Source organism: Belonocnema kinseyi, chromosome 4 (genome assembly GCF_010883055.1).
Source record: "Belonocnema kinseyi isolate 2016_QV_RU_SX_M_011 chromosome 4, B_treatae_v1, whole genome shotgun sequence".
Taxonomy (NCBI): domain Eukaryota; kingdom Metazoa; phylum Arthropoda; class Insecta; order Hymenoptera; family Cynipidae; genus Belonocnema; species Belonocnema kinseyi.
This window is the reverse complement of record NC_046660.1, coordinates 120,683,767-120,707,828: the sequence shown is the minus strand read 5'-3', so window position 1 is coordinate 120,707,828 and position 24,062 is coordinate 120,683,767.

Sequence of the window (24,062 nt, the reverse complement as noted above, 5' to 3'; positions counted from 1 at the left end):
GGTCTCATCATCAAAGTAGAATGCTCTTGATCATGTTTCAGCCAATGGATCTAAGGTTCCACTTTTCTTGAAATTAGGCGTTTTTTAAATTCCACTTATCTCGCTTTTCTAGTTTGGCGCTCCGGAACGCCTAATTATTTATCTAATCCTCTTCGGCCCCAATATTTGGGAAAAAGAGTTAAAAGTAATACTGATTTTAGAATTGCTAGAATATTTTTAGATTTTTTCTTTTATTTTATTAAGAACATCGATTGCCGCTTGGTATTCTGTTTATCAGCACAATCTTGTTCAGATCTTTTAAACATTAGTGTTAAAGAAGAAGAAAGTGTTTCGTCAGTTAGTGTGTGAAATTGCTATTGGCCATTATAAATTTATTTTGCAAAATAGGAGAAGAATTAATGTTATTGTCATGATTATCGGGAAAATTTCTCATCATTGGTTTACAGTCATCATACACGGGGGATAGAAATGCAAACTCTGACATTTCCTTCGTGCATTCTACATATATTTTCGGATGGGCTTGAATGCTTGAATATGTCTTTTCAAGATTTGTAGAAATTGTTCTTAAATTTAATATTTTCTTCTTGTGCCCAGGCTTGAGAAAAGAATTGAGACAATGTAGACTTCAACCCCTTCTGCTCCGTATAAATACACTAATCAAAAATAAATTATCTAAATAATATCAGTATAACTAATTATATTTATTGAACCATTTAAGAGAATAAATTCAACGAATTTAGTGAGTTTAATTCATATTGAGATTGAGACGAAACATTTCAAGAAAGGTTATTTCTAAAAATAAAGTTTTATTTTTATTAACTATTTGAAATGATAGATGCATGCAGTTTACCTAAGAATTCATTTGTATATACAATAAATATAATAAATAATAATAATGTTAATAATTACAAACCTGCAATATTCTGCAACCGACAATTTCCATGTCCAAATTTCGTAATAGATCATTTCTATTATGAGAATAGATTTTCATATAGCGGCGAAGGGATGGGTCTGGTGGGGAAGGGGGCACAGATGCAGCTTTTGACGAATCAGCATCAGATTTCTCACGCATTTTGTTTGGGCCCCCGGATAGATTATAGGAGAATTTAGTGGGAAGATGGAATGGGGGGGGGGGGCAGTCGTTAAAATCTACTATATAAATTTCAAATCTTTGAAGACATTTTGTAGGCTATGTTAGAATTTACAGACTGATTTAAAAATTCTAAATATTGGATTCAATGACTGAGGTATAATTTTTATAATTAAAAATAATTAATATGTTCTGTATTTAAGCTCATATTTCTGTTTTACGTTCTCAGATACTTTTCGAAGTTTAGTTTAAATTTCACTGTAGACTGTGCATTTTTCAAAACAAAATTCTACGACTTCAGTACGAGTTTTATGATCTAAATTTCGAAAATGCCTTTTTCATTTGATGTTTTTTAGTTTTTAATTCTTTTTTTTCGCATTTAGAGTTTTTCTTAGGTTGTGTATAAATTTCAAAAGTGATTTGGAATTTTCGGAAACTAAATTGGACAACTTAAATATAATTTTTATAATCAAAAGTAAAAAAATGCAGTTTCGATGTGCTATATTTCATTTTTTATTTCTAGTTTACTCTCTAAGAGTTTTTTTCAAGTTTACTTCAAATGTCACTATCGGCTTTACATTTTTCAAATCCAGATTCTACGATAAATACTTCAAATTGTATGTTGATTTAATTCCAGTATTATGTAATATACAACTTTTATGGCACTTCCGTTTGTTCTCGATGCATAATATTAATGACAACGGGCTATCCTCGGCGGTGAAGCCGCCTCCACAGGGCGCAGCTAGTAGTCAATAAATTTAAAATAAGCATCATTTACTTTTATTATTTTTTTATCAAGCGGAGTGACGCTAAGTCTTATAATTAAATCGATAATAATGCTTTGAAACATATTCATATTCATATATTGTTAAATCTTAAATAGTTATTTTTTATTATTATTTTTAGGTTTTTCGGCAATTTTAAGCATATTTTCGAAGCCATACCAAACTAATACAACGCAAATCCTCAAAAGAAGTCCTAGTTCGGTTTTTCGATAACACTTAAGTCCCTTTTTTGTGCAGTGCTAAACCAGTGCCGCCCCAACCGTCGGAAAAACTACAAAGTAGACAGGTTGCAAGTATATGGAGTCAGTACTTGTACATAACTAAGCAATTACCCCCACAACCGACGGCAGAACGCCCTAGTCAACTGTTGGTTATCACATGGACTCAGTATTGCTTCTGTGGTGCGCCTGTATCAAAACAGATCACGCCTAGACTTGGCGTGGTATTAGAACTTATTACTGGAATTGCTTCTCGGTTACAACTGGCTCGATACTAGTTGTAAGGTCATTTGTAAGATTTGTAGTCTTTTTAAGACGCATCAATAAACATATGGACGAATCTTTCAAAAACTTTTATAAACTACTAATACCGATTTACAATTTTAAAAAAATTTTGCCTTGTGTAAAAATAGAAAAAATTTGTTATTGGAAATGCGACAGTACAGGAATGGAATGGATGCTTTTAATGTGTCCCCTAAGGGTGTACATTTTTCTTGCACTTTCTTCTCTATTCCTTTACACACACACACGCGCGCGCACTTACACTTACTTGGGGGAGGGGGAGGGGGGACCTACAGTTTGGACTCTCCGGAGATGAACAACTCCCTTGCTAGGCTAGTGTTCACCTCATGGCCCGCCGAGACTCTTCCAGAGTGTGAGGCGAGAATCGAACCCGCAAGACGACGGAGTGGGTCCAAAGCCTACGCTTTAGCCCCCACGACCATCGTCCCAGTTTTAAATGCGACAGTACTGTATTTGATGTATTTTTAATGCATTTTTGAGACCTCTCGGGAAGGAAAGGCGAATATTTGCCACACTACCGGCTCAAAAGCATGCGAATGGTAATAAAGGGAGAACTAATATTACCTATTAATACTGTGCCAATCATCGGAACAATACTGGTTTACAGATAGACCAGTACTGACTGTCACAACTGGCGTAACTCTGAAGTAGCAGTTCTGAAAACGCTTCACATTAATCGGGTTTACTACTGGCGTAGGAGTAAAAAAACGAATTTAGAACTTTTTTTGTTCAGGGCACCGAGCGGATCCTCCGGTTTCGTATAGAGGAACCCTGTACCGGGTGTTTCCGCTGAATACGGTTAGACAACTAAATAACTAGTCGCATATACTTGCCGAGGTACTACTAGTAGTGTCTGTAGGGTACCAGGACGCCTCGTAGTGTATTCATACTTTTCCGGGCACTTCTATCTATCTATTCTATCTATGTCAGTGAGTTGAATGTGATAGAGAAATTGGATACAAGCCACAAATCTAACGTGAGTAGTATGAAGTAGACGTTTTATTCAGCAGTAAAGGAACATGCGAAGTCATGGAAGCGCACTAAGGATAACCTCAATAAGACTGAGCCCTTCTGTGCGAAAGAGTGAATGAGGTAAGGTGGAAGGAAGAACATTGTGCGGTAGCTAGGCAAAGCAGTTCAGACGGTTCAATGTACCATGGAAACTTCCACACCTTCTAATGGGTAGAGAGTGAGGTAACGCACCATGACCCTTCTAAGACAAACAACACTAGTCCAAACCCCAAGAAGTCGAGGCCCCGTATCGCTGAAAAAAACAAAAAGTAAAATATTAAGTCTTCCCGCTAAGACTGTGAAGCGGGTGGAGAACCCCAGGCGCGCTTTTCTGCAGCGTTTTTCATAAAACCAATTGAGGGTTTGAGTTACGACGGGAATCACAAAAATCTAAAGAGAAGTGTTTAGCCAGGCACAGGGATTATCTATGCTGTTTAATGCTACCCAGGTAGCAGTAGGCGTGGAAGGTAATGTGTGCGAGGTATTGGATCTCGACATACGTAAATTAGAAGGAGGAGCTGGCCGTGATACGTCTTCGTCAAGGACACCTGAAGGTGTGATGGGTGTTCTGGTGAGTAAGAACAAAGATGAAGGTTATCAGATGCCATCGCTGCCAGAGCTATAGCCACATGGCAGTAAACTGCGAGAATCTCAAGCAGACCACATCTTTCCGGAGGTGCCGAAAAGAAGGCCACAATGCTGCGAAGTGCGCGACACGCCGTAAGACTAAATCTGTGATACAAAGGACAGAGAGCCCCGGACCGATCATCCGCCTGGAAAGATGAAATGTTCATCATTTATAGAGGCAGTCTCGCTGAAGAAGCTTTATAAACGACGAAGACTAGCCTCGCATAAATAGAAAGAGCATCTGTCGATACCAGCATGTTGAAAACCTCTTGCTCAGATTGATCGTCTGAAACGACAACTCTCGCGTTGGTTCTCTAAGAGAACCAATTCGTTTTTTGTGTAGACCCCTCGCTGCAGTACGCGTACTTACTCTGCAAACAGTAAATAGGTTTAGTGATTATTAATCTCCGGTTTAATATATTATTCAAAAATATTTTGAATTCACGAATTTCGCGGATTCAAGGCAATTATGGAATTTATGGAATTTAAGAAATCCATGGAATTCACCGAAGTCAAAGAATTCCCAGAATCCATGGAATTCAATGAACTATATGGATTCAGGAATTCACTATATTCACAGTTCCAGAAATTCCCGTCACTCAAGCAATTTTCAGGATTTAAGGAATTTGCGGAATACAAGTCATTGGCCAAATTGACGGATTTCAAGGTGTTCAAGCTATTCGCTGAATGCATGGAATGAAAGAAATTCACGGAATTCAAATAATTATTGTCATTACGTGTATTTACGGAATATATCAAATAAAAGAATTGCCTGAATTTTTGTTATTTATGGAATTCACGAAATTCAAGGAATTCATGAATTTCACTAAATTCAACGAATTAATGGAATCCAAGCGAAGAGCTTGAATTCCGTGAATTCCACGAGTAGCTTGAGTTCCGTAAATTCCTTAACTTTCCTTAATTCTACAATATCTGTGAATTACATGAATTCCTTCCTGTACGTGAATTCCTTGAATTGCTTGAAAACCATGAAATTCGTGAATTTTGCGAAGTACTTGTATTCCGAGAATTCCTGGAATTCTGAGTAATTTCTTCAAGAGAAAAGGAAGGATTTTTTTGTCATCCGCTCATATTTATATAAATTTTATTTTCAAATAAAATAAAAGTGTCGATACCAAATGCCGACGTTTAGACACGGCTTCGTGTCCTTCTCAAGGCTGCAAAATACATAATATTTGTTGTTCTATATTAAAAAGCAAAGTATTATTCAAAAGTGAGATGTGGTTCTGAAATAAAGCTAAATACTTAAATACCTGTATGATGCAGAATACAATTATTATTAATGAAATGAAGTTGTAGAGATATAAACTGTCATTACTGTTAAAAATCAAAATAAAGTCAAAAGTTTACAATTTCTATTTATAACCTCATGCGCAAAAGAAGCAGAGGTTAAAATACTTATAGTTCTACATTTTTAAACAAGAACGAAGACAGAAAAATGGACAAACGAAACTTTTTCTTAAAAATGTTAATTTGTTTGCGATGGGCATAATGAAACACAGATGATTCTTAAAACCCGTAGCCAAGGTTAGAAACTTAGAATATGTAGAAATTAAACAGAAAAAAACTCGTAGGTAAAATTTAACGTAACGACCGTAGTACATCTATTGAGTCTATATCATCCTTGAATAGCTTAAATCCCGAAAATTGTTAGAAAGCCGAGAATTTCTGCAATTCTGTGCATTTCGTGAATTCCAGAATCCATAGAGTTGGTTGAATTCCGTGGATTTTGGGAATTCTGTGAATCGAGTTTTTTAAATTTCGTGAATTCCATAAATTCGATGAATTCTATCAATTCCGTGAACTTCGTACGCGTACTGAAATCAGGGGCGTGCTCAAAAAACAGATTGATTCTATTCGATAATATAAGGTTCTATTCAATAAGTTCGATAAGGTACTATTCGATAAGTGGTCGTTTTCGACAATCACTCTAATAAAGGGGTTTTCAACATGCTGGTATCGATATATGCTCTTGCTATTTATGTCAACCCGATCGTTCCAGGCGGATGATCGGTCCGGGGCTCTCCCTCTTTTGCAGCGTGCTGGAGCACTTTGTTGCTTTGTTGCCCTTTTTGCCGCACATCCAGTAGGATTTGGTCCGCTCGGGATAGCATCAGATAACCTTCATCTTTGTTCTTACTCATGAGAACACCTATCACACTTTCAGGTGTCCTTGACAAAGCCGTCCCACCGCCAGCTCCACTTTCATCTCTAGGGATGTCGAGATCCAAGACCTCGTACAGATTACCCTCCACGCCTACTGAATAACTGAGAACAGCTTAGAGCTGCCCTCGGGTACACCTACAACTTCAACGAGCATATCCCCATTTCGCGCTTGCCTTACATATCTGATTTTTAGATTGAGGATGCCTGGCTAAATGCTTCTCTTTAGATTTTTGAGATTCCTGGCGTAACTCAAACCCTTACCTGGTTTGATGAAAACCGCTGCGGAAAAGCGCACCTGGGGTTCTCCTCCCGCTTCACGGTCTTAGCGGGAAGACTTAATATTTTACTTTTTGTTTTTTTCTGCGATACGGGGCCTCGACTTCTTGGGGTTTGGACTAGTGTTGTTTGTCTTAGAAGGGTCATGGTGCGTTACCTCACTCTCTACCCATTAGGAGGTGTGGAAGTTTCCATGGTACATTGAACCGTCTGAACTGCTTTGCCCAGCTACCGAACAACGTTCTTCCTTCCACCTTACCTCATTCACTCTTTCGCACAGAAGGGCTCAGTTTTATTGAGGTTATCCTTAGTGCGCTTCCATGACTTCGCATGTTCCTTTACTACTGAATCAAACGTCTACTTCATACTACTCACGTTAGATTTGTGGCTTGTATCCAATTTTTCTATCATATCAAACTCAACGCCATAGATTTTGCTCAAACTTTCATTTTGTCGTTTATTCAACATTCTGTTTACACATATAGCTAGGGGGTAAAGTTTCGCCCCCGAATAATCCCGCAAAGTCTGAATACTCTATGAGGCGTCCTGGTATCCTATAGACACAATTAGTAGCACCTCGGAAAGTATATGCGACTACCAATTTAGTTGTGTAACCGTATTCAGCAGAAAAACTTGTTACGGGGTTCCACTATACGAAACCCGAGAATGTGCTCAGTGCCCTGGACAAAAAAGCCCTAGATTTTTTCATTACTCCTGCGCCAGGTGTCAACCAGTTTAATGTGAACCGTTTTCGGAACTGCTACGTCGGTATCACACCAGTAGTGACAGTCAGTGCTGGTCTATCTGTAAACCAGTATTATTCCGATGATTGGCACAGTGTTAGCAGGAAATACTAGTTCTCCTCTATTACCATTCGCATGGTACTGCGCCGGTAGTGTGGCTTCTATTCGCCTTTTCTTTCTGGGATATTTAAAAAATGCATAAAAAATACATTAAATACAGTACTGTAAAAGGCCTTAAAAAAGACTAAAAATCTTACAAATGACCTTACTAATGAGCTTACAAATAGTACCAAGCCAGTTGTAAATGAGGAGGAATGCCAGTAATAAGTTTTGGTACCACGCCAAGTGTTGGCGTGATCTGTTTTTATACAGGCGCAGCACAGACACAGTACTGAGTTAATCTGCTAAACAACAGCTGACTTGAGAGTTCTGCCGTGGGCTGGGGAGGAAATTGCTCAGTTCTGTACTGCTACTGACCTATATACTTTGGAGTTTTTCCGACGATTGGGGCGACACTGGTTTAGTACTGCTGTAGTACAGACTATACGTACTGGCGACTAACCTGCTTAGGAGTTCTGCCGACCGTAGGTGTGATACTGGCTTAGTACTGCACAAATAAAGGGACTTAAGTGTCATCTAACAACCGAACTAGGAATTCTGTTGAGGAATTGCGGTGTACTGGTTTAGTATTACTTCAAAAATATGCTTAGAATTCCCGAAAAATATAAAAATAATAAAAAATAACGATTCAAGATTTAACAATATTTAAATATAAATATCTTTCAAAACACTTTGATCGTTTTGATTAGAAGACTGAGCGGCACTTTCCTTAATAAAAAAAACAATTGTTAATGATGAGTTGACCTCTTTCAATTCCCAAAATAATGTGAATTGTAGCTCTCGCGGTTTTATTCAGTTAATCATAACCTCTGCTAAACTTGATCAGGTTGATATTTATATGCGTGTTTTCTTAATTTGTAACCCTTTGTTGCAAATTTCCTGTTCACAGAATTTACCTGAATATTTTTACTTGGAGGTTTTTGGGGTCGCTGATTAAGAACCTGAAGTCAGAATTTCGATATTTTCAATTCAAGATGGCGTAGTAAAAATGGCAATTTCAAAATTTTGAAAAAAGAGATATATGAGCTTGAAAATCTCTACTTGAGGGTTTTGGTGTCTGATTACGAATCTTAATTCAGAATTTCGAAATTTTTAGTTGAAGATGGCGATTTTAAAATTTAAAAAAAAGGAGATATATAAGCTGGAAAATCTCTACTCGGGTGTTTTTGGGGTCGCTAATTACGAATTTGAAGTCAGGATATCAACAATTTTAAATTTAAGATGGAGGGCTCACGATGGCGGTTTCAAAACTTTGAAAAAAAATATATATGAGCTTCAAAATCTATACTCAGTAGTTCTTGGGTTTTTTTCTTTTTTACGTTTTTAACCGATCGTTTTCAATTGTATAGTTTTAATAATAAATTCGTTATAAAAAATCGCGGAATTCGATAAATGCCTACTTTATTAAAATCAAAGTATTCAAAGTCTCATATACGATTTCAACGATTTAAGTATCAATGTAAGCTCAATTTTTTCGACTAATTTTAATTTGAATTCAGGAACTTTAAATTCGTAATAAGCGTCTCCAAAAACCCCAAGTATACATTTTCAAGCCCGTTTATACCTTTTTTCAAAATTTTGGATCCGCTATCTTGGATCCACCATCTTGGATTTAAATATTTCCAAATTATGACTTCAGATTCGTCATCAGCAACCCAAAACATCCCCGTGTATAGATTTTCAAGCTCGCGTATCTCTTTTTTCAAAAGTTTGGAACCACCATGTTGAATTCGCCATCTTTAATATTGATATTTCTGAATTCTGACTTCAGATTCGTAAATAGCGAATTCAAAAACCCCCGAGTGTAGATTTTCAAGCTCGCATATTTTTTTCAAAATTTTAGAAACGCGACCTTGAATCCACCATCTTGAATTGAATTATTTCAAAATTCTGAAATCAGATTTGTAATCAGCGACCACAGAAACCCCCAAGTAGGGGTTTTTAGTTTATTATATTAAATAGATTCTTCAAAAATGAATTCTTTCGAAAAAAGGCATTTTCTAAGTTTGTTTATTTATATGACAATTATTATAAACGATTATGTCAAAAAAGCTATACTCTTATTTTCTTTCACCAATGAATTAGCTAATAAACAAAAAATCCGACCTAAATACGCTAACTGAATAAAAAGGCAAAAATCTGAAGTAAAGTTGGTGGGATCCCACGTTCCCACCGTGCAACTAAGGGTTAAAATGAGCTTTACGATACACATAATAATTTTGGAATAAAAATGATCTTATGCCCATTTTAGCATTTAAATACTTGTTGTAAAAGAAGCTTGAGTTTTCGCTTTAAAAACCACCTAGGCTAATAAGTGGGGATAAAGTTGCTATATGTCTTAAAAGGGGTTCTTGCGCCCGGCTGCCAAGCCACGAACTTCTGTGATGTAAGCAAGCACCTCGTACTTCGTATTGAGTCTATTAATAATATTATTATAATAGGAATTTGTATATTGGATATTTTCTGAATATATTATTTTGCTTCCTTATTGATTTTTAATCCTGAAATTGTAATATTGAATGTAAAATTAGTAACTTCGTTGACCGTATGTACGAACTTCGATGCAAATACGTAAGTGTTTTGAAATTATGTTTGCCATATTGGATCCTGTATTTTTATTCTAACATATTGATATTGAATTTAAAATCAGAGACTTTAAATAACCCAGTGTGCCAAGTTACATACGAATCAGATGATAGAAATAATCTCTTACGACATTTGGCCATGCCAATTTTAGGTTGATGAATATGGCAGGTTTGCAATTATTTTCCTTTTGATTATTCATTAATTTTATCATACATAGAAATGAATTCTTATGTAAACTGAATAAATTAATAATTCCAAATAGTCAATAAAAATAAAATTTAAATCTGAGAAATAAGATTTCTTGAAATAATCTAAATCAATCTCAATATAAATTGAACTCACTTAATTTTTTGTGTACGATGAGAGTAAACCAACGATTGGAAATTTTTCCGACAATGTTGACAATAACATTAGTGCTTCTTCTATTCTACAAAATAACCTTAAAATGGCCAATAACCGATTCCATATAAAAACTGACGAGACATTTCCTTCTTCTTCAACACTGAAGTTTAAAAGATCAGAACAAGATTATGCTAATGATGAGCACCAAGCGGCAATTGAAATTCTTAATCAAATAAAAGATAATTTTTTAAAATATTCTAGCAATTCTAAAAAAGTATTACTTTTAACTCTGATTTCTAAATATTGGGGCCGAAGATGATTAGCTAAAAATTTGGCGTTCCGCAGCGTCAAAATAGAAAAGCGAGGAAATTGATAGTTGAAAATGGAATTTAAACGACGCCCAATGCCAAGAAAGAGTAGAACTTTATATCCAGTGATTGAAACATTATCGGGAGCATCCTACTTTGATGATGAGAACAGTCATTTGGTACACGGTATAAAAGATTTTGTTTATGTTAAACACACAGCTGGCTCCAACGAACATGGTCAAATAGATTAACCATTACGCATACGCTTACATTGACTTTACATTAGTTCACGGTAGCGGCAATCAAGGCTGCACTTCCATTTCTGGCGACTGTCGACTGCCTGTTGTTCCATCAAATTATACTATGGCTCTGAAACGAATGGGTAACATCAATAGAATATACACCCGTGCCTAGGTAATGTTTAATAATTCAAGATCTTAAGATTTTTAAAAAAAACAACATAATTTGTGAAAATAGAAATTCACATTTCTCTCAGTAAGTTTCACCTGTAATAAGGCAGACTATTTACGAAACTCCAGTGACTAGAGATCACTAAGACGTCACGAGAGATGCGTTGCAGGAAGGGACTTTCTCACTTTGACGTGCTCTGGAGTACTAAAGGCAGGCTTCTGGAAACCCGAATAGCTCCCATGAACTCGAGGTTAGTTGGAAAGAGAATACCTAGGGCGCACGTGTCGTTCAAGGTGCTAAGAACGGGCGCATTCAATTTAAAAAAAAATTTGGTTACGGAGTGACCTGTGCGTTTGTGTCCATCACAAAAATGTGCACCTAATGCTAGATTCTGTAGACTTGAAAGAATCGTCTTCTGCTCCAATTGATGCTCCCATTGAAACTTATCATGACGCTATAAAGAAAATTGTATCTAGTCACTCGACTCCAGAGTACTACCTCGACGAATTTTCTGCGTGTCCTAGCAAAAGCGCTGTTAAACACTTCATAACATCAGTTCTTTCAGATCAGTGCATTGACAGAATAGAATTTCAAACTTGGCAGGAGACTTACGGAAGTACATCATGTACAGAAATAATGGATGTAGAAGATTTTTCTGAACAGCTTTGTGAACGTCGGTTTCACTCAAAATCGCGTTCTTTCACAGCTTCGCAACAATAATCGTTTTTTAAACATTAAAGAAGACATTTAAAAAAACCTAATCATTTATTCTGTGTGATTTCGCTGAAAAGTATGCTTTCTCAGTACAGAATTCAGCTCAGTAATTACACTAAAATAACGATCAAGCCTCTATTTTTTCTGTCGTTGTTTATTCCAAGGAAGGCAGCGAGCTAAAACATTACAGCATTGTTATAGTATCAGACGGTTTGAGACATGACACATTTGCAAGATTACGGATTTGAGAGAATTGTATTGAATTATTTAAAGGAAAACTTTCAACACAAGAAAGTCATTTATCTCACTGATAGAGGAGTTCAATACTTTGAGAATAAGTATAATTTTATTAATCTGCTCCACCACGAAACACATTTTGTTATTTTGGCCGAATGCCACTATCACTCAACGGTACATGAAAAGGCCCATGTAATAGCATCGGTGATAATTTCAAAAGACTCGCCGTGCGTACTATTCTCCATGCAGCATCAAAACATCAAATTTTAACTGCTGATTCTATTTATTAATCAGCGAAAAAATCTAATTGAAACTCCAGCATTATTAAGAAATAAGAAAAGTCACAAAACAAGTACTGGAGAACTTCAAAGTAGATTCGAATCTGTAAAAACAGTAACTGGAACATAAAAGTATAACTCTATAATCCCCTGTCATGTTTTTCCTATAAAATTGGAAATTTTCCCCGATTATTGTCTGAATTTTCGTAAATAAATTTAGAAATCATTTCCCCAATATGAAAGTTTTTCACTTTTTTCGGAATTTTTTCCATTCAAATTACAAAATTTACATCTCCTTCAATTCCTAGAAAGTTTAGTACTTTTCTATGGAACCCTGGAACATGAGTTCAATTTTTCAAAAAATAAAAATTTCGCCTTGTTAATTAAATGGGATTTCAAACATAGAATTATGTATTGCCATTTTAGCTTCATTTGATATATTTTTACTTCTGATAAGGGGACCTGCTCTACCAATAACCTTCTTACCTTCATTAATTCGTCTATCTAATTCCTCATCTATCTTCCCGTCCCTAGTAAATAAGCTACCAAGGTATACGAACTTATCAACTTGTTCAATTCTCTCATCATTTAATAAAATATTGCATAGCGTTTTCTCACTCTTTCCTTCGAACACCATAGTTTTTGTTTTATTTGCGTTTATTTTGAGGCCCATGCTCTTCATGCTTGCATCTAGTTTATTCAACATTCCTTGTAGGTCTTCGATAGACTCTGCCATAACAACCTTATCATCTGCAAACGCTAACCCTCGTACCCTTACTGTTTCGAGATCCACACCCTCTTCGTCGAAGAGAGCCATTCTTAAACACTTGTCCATAAATAATATAAATAACCATGAAGACATAACGCATCCTTGTCTAACTTCTCATTATCTTATATAAGCAAAATGTTGTTTCTTAGTAAAAAAACATACTTATTTCTCTCAAGGAATATTTATTTATGTTAAAGAAGTATTTCCGTCAATTTATGTTACGTTTATTTGAAACAACGAATCACGCCTTTTAATATAAAAAAATTGTTTATAGCGCCAAGTAATATTAGTTACATGTAATAATTATCTTTTTGAATTTAGGTTATACTTCTTCACATTAAAGTAAACACTCTTCATGTCAGAGAGCTCTTTCTTACAGTTGATGTAAGATTCATTGCATTACGTAGAAATAAACAAAATATTTATTTGCACTTCAGAAATATTTCTTTGGCCATATTCTGCACTATCACTCCTTTGAATCAAAGAAATATTCTTATCAGATACTTTATTCTGTGTATGATATATTTCATAAAAAATTTTTTTTTTAACTTTTTAAATTTATTTAAAATCCAAACTTTTCTGGAAATTTGTCCACTTTACAATTCGGTAAAATTTCTATCTTAGTGGATAAAACTCCTGATTATTTCATATTTTTTCATTAAATGTTTAGTGAAATTTCCTTATTAAAGTATTAAATCGAAACTTTTGTGAAAATATTCCATAATTAGATGTATGATAAATTTCACTAGTAATAGGACAAGTCTGAAAAAGGTTAGGAAACTACATTGGAAACTACCTTAGGAAAAAACTATTTATTTATAGCTGGAAATATATCCGATTATCTTCTTGGTCATTTTTCCGATAATAGCCGGGAATCGTAAAATGTTAATGATCGGATTTTTCCCTAATAGTTTGAATATATCTCCTACCAAAGAAAGGGCAAAATTTTCCACTAAATGTTGGCAATATTTCCGACCATATATAATAATTTTTCCGAAAATAGTCGGGTATCTTAAAACCCTAAAGATAGGAATTTTTTCCTAATAGATTGGACATTTCTCCTACCAAAGAGTGGGCAAACTTTCCAGCCAAATTTTAGTGATATCTCCTACTATTTCCTTGGTAATTTTTTCGAAAATATTCGAGTATCTTGAAAACCTAATGATCGGAAATTTTTTCTAATAGATTGGAAATTTCGCCTACCAAACAGTGGGCAAAATTTCCAACTAAATGTCGGCAATATTTCAGACTCTATACTTTGAAAAATTTACGACGCATTTGGACTTTAAGCTGCCCGATTATTTTCAGGAAAATTTCCGAAAAAAATTGTACAGTGCAGCAGTTTGGAAGTTTCAGTCTAGTAGCTAGTAGAATGCATCGTGATAGGCTTCTTCTGAATTGTTGGCATACCAGCATCGGACAGCACGCGCCCTATGTATTGGACCACTTCGCTCCTGCATGCGGAGAATCAATGTTTTCTCGATAACTCGCACGTCGCACGTTCATTATAGCCTAATCACGCGGGATCCCGAAGAATTGAACCATTGTAGCCTCAACCTTGAATTGATAGGGGTGAACATAAAGATCTAAAAAAAGTAAATAAATATTTTTAGACATCCTTCCATCAGTTTCAAGATGTTAATGGTGAAAATAAACCCTTCAAATTTCATTAACTTATCTGCAACCGCTTTCAAGTTATTATGTTCAAAAGAACTAAGACTAGCCTCCCTTTCTTGAAGTGCGAGTCTAAAATGACCACTCTCGCGTTGGTTTTCTAAGAGAACCAATCCGTTTTTTGAGTAGCCCCCTCGTTTCATTACGCTTACCTATACGGCAAACAGCAGATAGGTTTAGTGATTGTTGCTCTCCGGTTTAATATATTATTTTAAAATATTTTGAATTCACGGATCTCGCGGAATTCAAGGTATTTATGAAATTCAAAAAATTCGCAGAATTCACGGATTTAATAAAATTGGTGAAATTCACGAAATTCAAGGAACTCAGTCAATTCCATGAATTCCGTTAATTCCATGAATTGCTGGAATTCCGTGAATTCCGCGAATAGCTTAGATTCCGCAAATTACTTAAGTTTCCTGAATTCTGCAATGTCCGTGTATTCCTTGATCTACGTGCATTCCTTGAATTCAGTGAATTTTTTAATTGCATGAATTCTTTTAATTTGCTTTAATTCCACAAATTCCGGGAATAGCTTGAATTCCGTAAATAACTTAAGTCTCCTGAATTCTGCAGTGTCCGTTAATTCCAGGAATTCCTTGATTTACGTGAATTCCTTGAATTCAGTGCATTTTTGTAATTGCATGAATTCTTTGAATTTGGTAAATTCCAAAAATTCCAGAAGACGGCATTCGCAGAATTTCAGGAATTCACGAAATGTAAGCAATTCAATAAAATTTCGCGAATATCGTATACTTCTTGAATTTTTTAAACACCGTAAATTCCATGAATTCCGTTAATTCCATGAATTGCTGGAATTTCGTGAATTCCGCGAATAGCTTAGATTTCGCAAATTACTTAAGTTTCCTGAATTCTGCAATGTCCGTGTATTCCTTGATCTACGTGAATTCCTTGAATTCAATGAATTTTTTAATTGCATGAATTCTTTTAATTTGCTTTAATTCCACAAATTCCGGGAATAGCTTGAACTCCGTAAATAACTTAAGTCTCCAGAATTCTGCAATGTCCGTTAATTCCAGGAATTCCTTGATTTACGTGAATTCCTTGAATTCAGTGCATTTTTGTAATTGCATGAATTCTTTGAATTTGGTAGATTCCAAAAATTCCCGAAGACGGAATTCGCAGAATTAGAGGAATTCACGAAATGTAAGCAATTCAATGAAATTTCGCGAATATCGTATACTTCTTGAATTTCTTAAACACCGTAAATTCCATGAATTCCGTTAATTCCACGAATTGCTTAAATTCTTGTGAATTCCGCGAATAGCTTAAATTCCGCAAATTACTTAAGTTTCCTGAATTCTGAAATGTCCGTGAATTCCTTGATCTACGTGAATTCCTTGAATTCAGTGAATTTTTTTAATTGTATGAATACTTTGAATTTTGTAGATTCCAAAAATCCGGAAGACGGAATTCGCAGAATTTCAGGAATTCACGAAATGTAAGCAATTCAATGAAATTTCGCGAATATCGTATACTTCTTGAATTTCTTAAACACCGTAAATTCCATGAATTCCGTTAATTCCATGAATTGCTGGAATTCCGTGAATTCCGCGAATAGCTTATATTCCGCAAATTACTTAAGTTTCCTGAATTCTGCAATGTCCCTGTATTCCTTGATCTACGTGCATTCCTTGAATTCAGTGAATTTTTTAATTGCATGAATTCTTTGAATTTGCTTTAATTCCACAAATTCCGGGAATAGCTTGAATTCCGTAAATAACTTAAGTTTCCTGAATTCTGCAATGTCCGTTAATTCCAGGAATTCCTTGATTTACGTGAATTCCTTGAATTCTGTGAATTTGTTTAATTAAGTGAATTCTTTGAATTCCGTAGATTCTATTAATTCCATGCATTGCTTCAATCTCGTAAATTCTGTAAATAGCTTGAATTACTTAAATACCTTAAATTCCTTAAATTTCCTTAATTACTCAATGTCCGTGAATTTCGTGAATTGCATTAATTCCTTGATTTCTGTTAATTCCTTGAATTTCGTCAATTCCTTTAAATCCTTGGATTCCTTAAAGTCCATGAATTCCTTAAATCCCGTAAATTCTTTAAATCCCGTGAATCCCGCAAATTTCCTAATTTCCGGAAATTCTTTCAATTTCTTGAATTCCATGAATTTCTTGAACTCTATGAGTTCCATGAATCCCGTAAGTTTCTTAAGTTTTTTGAATTCCATGAATTTCTTTAATTCCGTAGATTAAGCACTGTCGTAACAACTTGTTTTTCGGTTTCAGATAGTTTCAAAAAGTGGACATTTGACAAAAACAAACCTTCTCTATTGTGTCGACGATTCAAGATTTTCTGTCATTGTGGGTAAGTGTGATACGTGTAAAAAAAGTGCAAATTACAAATTTTACAAGTTTATTCTTTCGTACGGTGGGTACGCCAAATTTTACTACTTGTATTTCTCAATGCCTACGATCTCTTTTTCAATGCCGCTTGGTGGTGATTTTGAGTTTTGACCTAGTAACCTGACTAAGTTAAATTTTGATGGTGGCTTTTTTGTTTCATTCGCAAACATTAAAAATTTTGGATAACGTATCGTTCTGTCATCTGTTAATCACAGAAAGTAACCATTTGTTGCCATTCGACTGTTACGACTCGCTGTATGACTTATAATGTCGCTTCTTAATTTGCATTAATTTGATGGCATACGCTTTGGTGTTCTAATACACAGAGAGAAATAGATGTTCAAAATAAAGATCTAGATATTCAGGGTGAACATATTTAATTTTTAACTATAGGACTACCTGCTAGATGTTAATGGTCAGTTTATGTGGATATTAAAAGATATATGCCAGTAGCCCTTAATCTATCTAGATAATTAGCAGTATTAGTATTGCTATACTATAAACAGAATACTAATAATCATAATTTTTTTCACATTTTACATATGACTCAAAACGTTGACTATAAGCTAAATCAAGTGAAACGACCAATGTCGATAGAATATTTCACGAAATTTACTATAAGTTTCCTCAAGTAGCCGATAGAGGTATAGCATCTTGCTGCACTCGTGCAACGACTTCAGAAAGTTGGATGTTTAAGTCTAACCTTTCGGATGTTTGAGTTTATTATATACATATTTATACACCTAACATCTTAAATAGACAGCATATTTTACGCGCAAATATCTGCATGTTTTGCGGTACTATCTGATACTTTAAGCATCAATATTTGTGCCCGATGTAAATTCTCGAAACGATGATCTCAGCCTGGTGAACTAAGGGAAGCGAGAGCTGAATTATATCCAAACTAATAAACGAAGTAAAATATATTTTTTTAAATAAGAAATTATTAGCACAGATGCAGACTTCGGAAGTTTGACCATAAACTCTCCCTCATTTAAGAAATCTATTCCTACGAATCTGGAGGTGTATTTCTTTCGACTATTATTTATGTACTCAGAAGCAGGTTTACCTTCTGCTTTTTTAACTATTTATCCGCTGCAAGAATTACCCATGCAGCACTGTGCATTAAACGAATCCAAATTAAGAAGCAATTTATGTCCTGAAAAATTTTTTTCAGCGAATCTTATGAACTATTCCGTTTGGTTTTCCATTGTGTTGAGATCGATAGGACACTCCAACTTAGGCCACTGAGACTTTTCGTTGAGCTAAACGCATGTCCTTTACCCGCTTGTCTACATTTCCATGCAAGATTTCCAGTTATGTTCTTCAAGTTTCGTGGTCTCCTAGATTCTGTTTTAATTATACCCATCTCGGTCAAAAATTTTTGCTAATTTAATTTAAAATCATGCTTTTTCAATGGTTTTAGTAATTTATATGTTTTAATAGGGCTACTCTAGCTTTCCCACTAATAAACCTAATTTCGGGAGCTTTGTTTGGATTTATCATTGACCAGTATGCGAGGATGGAATATGCATCTACACTTGCAACGCATGACAAATGACGTTCTATCCTAATATATATGGCTGACCAAAGCATGGTGGGGAAATTCTGTAGTGCTCAAATTCTGTCAGTTTCTTGGTCCACTCTTTCCATTTGGCTAACTCCTGGTCGCTTATTAGCTTATACAGTGCAATTATGCTACGTGAAATGTTTTGAAAAAGCATCTTTCCCCTTATCGTGAAGGGGAGAAGAAGGCTCAGGGAATCGAAGATAGTTATTGTAACCTGTAATACTTCACGATTCTTCGGTGGCTTAGAGTTTGTGCGTTATTTATGTCAAACATTTGAGCGTCGTTTCTGTCACTAATAGAAAAGTTTAAGCGTTGCCTTTGTGATTCAGCAGATTTTATTTCGAGGATTGCGTCTATTTTAAAGGTAGCGCGACTACCGTCCACGTCTTTAATTAATGATTCCTTTGCTAGTGGCATGGTATAACCGTAATCTAAAAATGCATACAAATCCACGTGCTTTTAGGGTCATGAATACACATTGCAATCCTCTTCAAAATTGCTCGTGAAATCGAGGAAACTTTCCTACCGTTATCGCGTACGCGTGCACAATTTGTTGCGATCTCGTCCACAAGTAGCAACTTTGCATAATTAAGCATTGCATTCGTTACGAAAATGTCATCGTAATAGACATCTGAAAATATGCGTTTCTTACTTGCCTACTTCTATGTACCAACTTGATCAAAAAGTTTTAGTACTCGTTACTATGTGGCGCTCTCGTTCGGCCGATTTCAATTCCTCTTTTTTTAAGAAGATGAAACAAAACAACTTAGTTTCAGCAACGCTATGGGACAAGTTTTATCCAAGTTCCAAAAAGTAAAAGGAAAAATCCCAGCGTTTTGGAGATTCGCCATTTCCATCATCAGGGGAGAACCGATAAAATATGTATAGTCTAGAATAGTAAATATAGAATATGTAAAAAAGTTAAAATAGTATAATATTCTTAGTAAGTAAGCAACAGAAAGTACTTACGGATTAGTTTCGTGAAGACATCATTTTTTTGGAGTCAGTCAAAACTAGTTGTAATTTAATCAGTTATTGTTAATATGTGGATGTAAACAGGAAATTTCCTAATTAAAATTAATCTTCTGTAAAGTTAAATAGTGAAATTGTTAATTATTAAAAAAATAAAATTTTTAGTAAGGCTAGGTTAGATTGTAAAGCATTTTATTTACCATATTTTGAGTTCCTGAGTGATTATTTATGAAGTAAAATTGTTAATTAAATGTAAAATGTCATTGAGACTAGTTTAAAAAGTAATAAATTATGTTAAGAAGTTAAAAATAACTGTTTAGATGTTTATGAGGGCAGGATGGAAAAGCATCCTGCTCCCATAAAGATGACTCCAAAAGTGACTGTCATTAAGGAAACTGATGCATCATATAGTACCATAAATCGGAAGAAAATACGCCAATTATAAAGGAATATAAATAGAGGGATGGAAGTATTAAGAATGTAAGACCTAGCAACATAAATTCTATTTCAGAATTAACCAATTTTAATTTTTAGATTTTTGGGTATTGTTGTTAATAGTATTGTGAAAGAACAAAAAAAAAAGGATAAAAAAATATATAATTATCCTTAATGAAAAAATTCAAGGGTAGAATTGTATGATTCGTTAAGGTAGTCGAAATCAGTAATTTTGTTAATGCAATCATCTAGTTCTTTTTTAATAAAAACCATTTCAGCGAATGCTCTTTTTATAGGATTACACTCTTGATGTAATATTTCAATCTCATCCCAAAGAAAAAAGTGAAAAATACTATTATTGATATTGTTATGTAAATTATCATTTAAGACATAAATTATGACGTCTTAAATGCTCATATCATGTGCGAAGTGCGCATATCCATTGTAAGTTGGTGATACGGCGGGGTGAATTTCTTACACGGAGAAACTCTTGATCGTAAAATTTGGCATTATAATATTGATATTTACAAAAGTTCGATGGCAATCTAGGGTATAGCCGATAAAAAGTATTATTGCCGCAGCCGTAGGAAGAAATACCTTTTCCATTTCATTTATAAATATACTACAAACCTAATAATTGCCATGTATAGTTAGAATTATTCATATTTCTGATAGCAGATTGAAGTTAAAAAAAGTGATATGCACAAATTAAATGATAAAACCGTAGTTGCAATAACTAGCATTTAAAATAATATAAGTTGCAAAACAGGTAAGAAAAATTACCATTTTCAATGGGAAGGTGCAATGAAAGAAAAAACAATTGAATGTAGTGCTTCGCGATTCAGTACCAAATGACGTTATTACACGCGCCGAAGTTCATGAGGATGACAAAACTCCTAAAACTTATAATTTGTTTTATCACAGGGCAATATCTCCGTTCTGCTGCCCCGTAGACCCATGTTCAATTCCCGCCAGGGCTGATATCTGCTAACAAGGTTTTTTATCTTTCAGCTTAGAATAAAATATAAATATCTAATTGTATGTTTGATGTATAAAATGTATATTGCGTAAAGTCAATGCGAATTTAGTTTTATTTTGCTCTTTCAACCATGGAAGTTTTTCCTATTTGCTATGGGAAAAAATAGAAATGCGTAGAATGAACATACAGATAATGTTTTAACTATTGTGTTTTGTAAACTTCACAGTCTTTTTTAGAGATTATAGTAAGTTTCTTTTGGTATTGGTGCAATTACTTCATCATTTATTTTATATTTGAATAGACATCATAACTTCAGACTTTAATATTCACAATAGTAATTCTTTCAATAGTGACTCTATATCCTGGCTTGCTATTGTCGAATTGTAAAAATAAATATTATACCATCAAATTTTATAACTGAAAGTTTCTCCGTGTAGTTACTTCTTTTAGTAAATTGAAACTATGTAAATATCCGAAATGACCTGCGGCCTCAAGATCGGCGACGCAGTTTTTTACTTTCGTGGCAAAATTAATTAAGTTGGAGCCTTTAAACTTTCTTTATACTTGCGCATAAATGCATTACGTTTTCATGTTCTGAAAATTTACCTTTCCTTGAGGAATGCTGGAAAGCATGCATAAAACACAGCCATTCGAAGACGTGCCCGCTGAAAGTTAGAATTTCCATTACGGCCAGAGCTCGATTAATTAATGGCTCACTGATGTAAGGCACAGTCGCGGCTCTGATAGCTGCAAAAAATTTTAAATAGCTCATTCGAAACTGTGTTTTTCAACACGTATCACAGCGTTCCTCGTTTTCAAACTCTCTTTTTAGCTTTGATGAGCTACGAGTACGTATTGAGCTATGCATGCGATGACTCACCTGTTGTGATTTATTTGAGGAGACATTATGTGAGAGCGACCTTGAATTAGAAAGTTGTTAATGGCCCGAAGTCGTCGCAATTGAGATTGCGGATTTCTTCGCTTGGACATCTTTGCTCGACTTGACACATTTAAACTTTACGTACCGCAGATGCTGGCACATACAAACTTTTGAGTTTGTATCAAGCAGCGTGCTCGACCACTTTTTCCAGACAAAAATCCGCAAAGTACGTTGCGTATATTCTTACCTTGTATTTCGTGACGCATTCGATATCTCTTACCAATTTCAGGCACCGCAAATTAATTTGCATATATTTTTCGATTGCAATTGATCAATTTGATTGATATTCGAAAATTTAAACATTCATTTTTCATTATGAATCATTAAAAATTATAATTTTAACAATGATATTAAGACGCAGCTTACTCTCACGATTCCACTGATATAAGAAACTCATTTTTAGAAAAAATGTCGTTAAACAATGTTTTTCCATTGTAGGGCAGAGAAAGTAAAAGAATAAGTAAATTTTTTTTAAATGTTCAGTAATGATTAGCATAGATGTAGGCTCTGGGAGCTTGGAACACAACCTCTCCCATACTTGAAAAGTCAATTCTTTTGACTTGTTCCTTCCAAAATACCAAAAAGCTTTCAATTCGGAAATCGGATTTTCCTTTAATTTAATTTATCTTTTGATTCACGTTTACTTTAAATTAATCGTTTATTTGAACTAACTTATTTATAGATATACCTAATGAATTAATTTAATTTGAATATATACATCTCAATGTAGGCAGCTTATAATCTAATCAAGTTTTAGCACAGACAAACCCACAAGCAGATATGCTAGAATATAGATACTTCAACGCAGACAGATTTTGACGTGCAGACCTCAATGTGGACAGTTTTTGATTTAAACAAACCTCAACAAGGATATTTGACCAAGGCATCCCTTCATATGGACGTGCTTCGATGTAGACATTCGATTAAGATATCCTATCGCTTACGACTTCCAATCAGAACTCACCTCTTTCTTCTCAGACCAAAAAGGCTCATAAGCCCCTTATGTTCCAAAGGGAAGGTGACGCTCACCCCCTCCCGTCGAGGCAAGCAATCGAACAAATAAGAAACAAGTAGTGAATTTCCTTCTGCCACAACGTTTGAAAATCCACCTTTTTCCGTGTGGAGCGGGAAAGAGCGCGAATTCAAAATTGTTATCTTTCACACGTGTTTCCAATTTCGGACATTTAAAAATATAAACTGGTTGAAATAATAATAAGTGCAGAGCTCTGACTAGGAACGTTTTAAGATCATTCCATTTTTTATTTTATGACTCTCTAAAATGGAGTAACTTAAATGTGCAGTTGGATATAAATACAAATCCTTCAATTTTTTCAATATGTTACGAACATTTTCTAAGGGGACGAACTTAGGAGCACTTTTTTGAAGCTTTGAATTTTGAAACTTCTCGTGTCTTGATTAATATCTCCTATTGACATTATACATGAATATTCCAAATTTTGGACACATAAAAAGATGTTCAAAAAAATAATGTCCAGTGGCAGCTTATAAACAAATTTTGGAAACGTTTTACATAGTTAAATGCAAAGGCCGGACGAAATTTGGCACAATTACTCTAACTTTTAGTGAAATATCCACTAGTTCCTAAAATGTGTGTTTACTTTCAATTTTTCGTCATTTATAATCAATAAAGATATCAAATAAAACTTGTATTTTGATATTCTAAATTGATTTAAGAATTATGAGTCTAGGTAAATGTATATATTAAAATTTTATTTGCCAATTATTTTTATGTACTTATATGTTTATTGTAAAAATGAGGTTCATTAACCTCTCTGGCTAAGCTTGATCCTTTGACAGATTTTCGTATTTCAAAATAAATTTAATTCCTAAAAAAAAGTTAACCAAAGGTGCTTCATGTATGAAAAATTCAAATCAAAAGACCAGATCACACAATTACAAATCAGAGTTTTCAAAAAGCATCCGAATTTTTTCTCTATCACACTAACCCCGTTATCATACTTAACCTTATCGACCATATTCAAAGTTTTAGTTTGCTTTGGTTTTCTTTGTTTTTGTAGACTATGATTTGAAGAGCTCGAAAGAGATTACACGTCCAGGAGGGGGGGGGGGGCAATGAGGAATATT